This window comes from Suricata suricatta, chromosome 10 (assembly GCF_006229205.1).
Source record: "Suricata suricatta isolate VVHF042 chromosome 10, meerkat_22Aug2017_6uvM2_HiC, whole genome shotgun sequence".
NCBI classification, from domain to species: Eukaryota; Metazoa; Chordata; class Mammalia; order Carnivora; family Herpestidae; genus Suricata; species Suricata suricatta.
In genome coordinates, this window is record NC_043709.1 from 40,427,561 (window position 1) to 40,431,780 (window position 4,220).

Sequence of the window (4,220 nt, forward strand, 5' to 3'; positions counted from 1 at the left end):
ACTTACTCAGAAATTGAGGGTCTTCCCCTCACTCCTTGTCAACCCCACTTTTTTTTTAAGTTGTTTTTTTTTTGAGAGAGAAAAAGGATGAAAGCAAATGGGGGAGGGGCAGAGAGAGAAGAGGACAGAGGACCTGAAGCAGGATAGCACAGAGCCCAATGTGGGACTCGAACTCATGAACTGGGAGATCACCACCTGAGCAGAAGTCAGAGGCTTAACCAACTGAGCCATCCACGTGCTCCTCGACCCCATTCTTGGGGATGAACTAAGTTGCTGGAGAAGCGGAGTGCTAAAAGGTAACTTTTAAAAATGTAATTCATAGAAATATAAAATGAATATGTGTCAAAGATTTTATTTTACTCATTCTTTAATGAGGAAACTAGTAAGAAATAAAAACTGGTTCTAAGGAGGCTCCAAGGAAAACATATCTGCAAGCAATCTGGAATACCGGATTGAATTTGCTGATGGAGGCAAAACTGGCCTCTTGCACTAAGTAGAAACCGATGCATCCCCATTGGACAAAATTCATTTGCACTTGTAAGAATGGGAATTATTTGCATCATCGTCAGCCTTTTACAAGTTAACTTCAGTTTCTGCAGACTGGCCAAATAGTCAAGGACAGTGAAAGACAGACCCCTATAGAATCAGATAATCCTGGAAGTTTCCAGAGATTTTGCCAAGAATTCCATCTGTACAGTCTGATCCTCCACACAGGCTCTACTGACTGGCTTAAAAAGAAGTGAATTTGAATAACTGACTTCCAGACACTTCCTGCCAAGCAACACTAAAAACTACTGCCAAACTAAAAATATTCTGTTTTCATACAGTCCCCCAACCCAACTCATGGACTTTGTGGCAACATAATAACACCAGAATTTCTTGTTTTCCCCACATATTGTAATTGAGGTAGGTTAGCCAGGCACACTGGGAAACCTTGTCACAAACCTTTGGTTTCTCAACTTGAGATGCATGTGCAAATGGATGGCTACTCAGAAACTAGGGTTTCCGTAGGAAGGACTGTTTCGGGTTTCAAAATCAGACAAAACACACATCTGGGACTTATAGCCCCAAGTAGGAAAACCTGAAAATCATGGGGAAAAAAGCCCCAACTTAAAAACCAGCACTGGGTGGCTCCATCAATTTGAGCATTCGACTTTGGCTCAGGTCATGATCTCACAGTTTTTGAGTTCAAGCCCTGTGTGGAGCTCTGTGTGGACAGCTCAGAGCGTGGAGCCTGCTTCAGATTCTGTATCATCTCCCTCTCTCTCTCTCTCTGTCCCTCCCCAAATTGTGCTGTACCTTTCTCTCTCTCTCTCTCTCTCTCTCTCTCAAAAATAAACATTAAAAATTGTTTTAATTGAAAAACTTTTTAAAAAAGGAAATAAATATATTCATGATCTGATGGGATTGCTCCTGAGAGCTCATGGTGGATGTATTTACTCATAAATGGGAGATAAATTGGTCAAATAAGGAAAATCGAACATTACAAACTGGTAGAAGTTCAGCTTCCCACCTCACAGCTGTGACAGAGGTGGAGACAGAAGCTGAGGGTCCGTGATTACAAAGGCAAAGCCAAATGAAGTTTCAGTGCAGACCCAGGTGAAGGAGCACCAGATAAAATTCTAGATTACGGGTCTGCAGACTGAGAGGCGCTGTACAGATGTGCCCCATTTATTATGTTTTTCTCTTGTTCTGGGATGGCCCTCTGGGCTGAAATACCAAAGTAGTACAGTACTAGGTCCGTCCCATCATCCATTTCTTCATTAGTATATATACTAAATACGTGCTGTCATCTTGATGTCCCTAAGTCCTCTAATCTATGTAGTTGCTTAATATTTAATGTTTAAACAGAAGTGACTCAAGTCTCTATGCTACACTGTGGAGAGTTCAGTGCCTTTCCTGAGATTTGTGCAACCGCCAAGCTGCAACCATTGCTGTGCTCACTCCTTCCCCAGACTTCCTGGTCCCACTAAACTCTCAGTCCACCTTACATTCCACTTCTATGGGTCTTCTCTCTCCATCCTTTGTTACCATATAAGGGGAAAACAGCACTTTCTCATCAATGCAAGAAGCTCATGTGTAGCAGACATTTAGCAAAGTTTATGATAAGCAATACTTGCACAATGCCAAACAGCCCAGCAGATGATTTATGACAAAATGTGCTTCTCCTTGGGGCGATGGGCAGCTCAGGCGGTTAAGCATCCAACTCTCGATTTTGGCTCAGGTCATGACCACAGGGTCGTGAGATCAAGTCCTGTGTTGGGCTCCACGCTGGGCATGGAGCCTACTTGGGATTCTCTCTCTCTCTCTCTCTCTCTCTCTCTCTCTGCCTTTCCCCTGCTCATGCTCTTTCTCTCAAAAAAAAAATCCTCTTCTTAAAAAATCTTGGGGAAAAATAGATGTAGTAAATGTGGCGAAAAGTTGATAAAGTCTAAAACTAGATGGTTACATAGGGTTAATTATACCCCTTTTGTGATTTTTATTTGTTATATAGTTTTCATAAGAGTTAACAAAATACGCCAATTATGAGATCATGAAGATATTGTGCTATTTTTGTCAGTTAGGCAACAACAAGACTACCATGACAGAGTCTCCAAAACACAGGACTGATGATACAGATGTTTGCTCTACATCTATGCAAGATGTCCACTCTTGCATAACAGTCTTGAGGTCTCCCCTCTTAAGTTTTCCGGCGTATATTCCAGTATTGCTCACTATAGACAACCATGTTGTACAGCAGACCTCTAGAATTTATTCATCTTACATAACTGAAAGTTTATACGCATTGAGCAACAACTCCCCATTTCCTCCTCTCTCTGGCCCCTGGTAGCCACCATTCTACTTTGCTGCTATGCATTTGACTATTTTAGACACTTTATATAATATGGATGATAATGAGATATCACCTCCTACCTGTTAGGTTGGCTATTACCAAAAAAACACAAAAACACAAAAACAAAAAGTCACCCAAAAAGAAAAAACAAACCAAAGGACAAGTGTTGGTGAAGATGTGGAGAAATTGGAATCCTTGTACGGTGTTGGTGGGAATGTAAAACTGGTACAGCTGTTCTAGAAAACGGTCTGGAAGTTCCTCGACAAAATTGAAAATAGAACTACCATATAATTCAGCAATCCCACTTCAGAGTATATCCCTAAAAGAACTGGCATCAGGATCTCAAAGAGATATCTGCATTCTCATGTTTATTGCAGTATTATTTAGAAGAGTCAAAATGCAGAAACAACCTAAGTGTCTGCTGATGGATGAATGGGTAAGGAAAATGTTGCTTTTATTGTTGATTTGCAAGCTCCTTGGGAAGCTCCAGCTGTAATCTGAAACTGGCCCCCATCGTGAAGAGCAGGGAGAGAGGGGAAAAGAGGCAGGCCTCTTCAGACTGGTAGGTGGCAGATTTAACAAGCCCAGGAACTTATATACAAGGCTTGTCTTGGGCGGCAGCAAGGTAAGTAAATTTCCGCACCCACCTACCAAATCTTTAAAGTTTAAATAGAGACTTAACTGGGTTCAGTCATATATTCCACCCAGATAGTCTCAATCACACCTCATTATCACAAGGGCATGTCCTCAGGGAAGCCTCTGAGGGCAGGGAAGGCAAGCAGAACCCAGTTCTAAGGTCAGGGGAGCGCTATAAGAAGCCTCCAGTTGCCCAGGGCCAGTCATGGGTCAACTGACAGTCACGCCCTCTTGATGACCTGTTCCAATATATGCATACAATGGCATATTATTCAGCCTTTTAAAAGAAGGAAACCTTGTCATATGCAACAACCAAATCCAGGCTCATAGGGATGAACCTGAAGGATTTTATGCTAAGTGAAATAAGCCAGTCACAGAAGGCGATAGGGTCTTTAAAGAGGCAATTAAGTTAAAATGAGGTCATTTAAAGTGGCTCCTAATTCAATAAGACTGGCGTCCTTATAAGTAGAGGAAATTAGGACAGAGTTGTATGCAAAGAAAAAGACCCTGTGAAGACTGAGGGAAAAGACGTCCTGTAGGAGCCGATGAGAGGCCGCAGAAAACCAAGCCTGCTGACACGCTGATCTTGGACTTCACCTCCAGAACTGTGAGAAAAGAAGTTTCTGTTATTTCAGTCCACCCGGTCTGTTTTACTTTGTTGCAGCCCTAGCAAAGTAAGACACTGCTCATTTTAATGTAGAACAGTTTTATTCTCCACTTCACTGCTCTGAACTCCTGAAAGCCTCCCTTG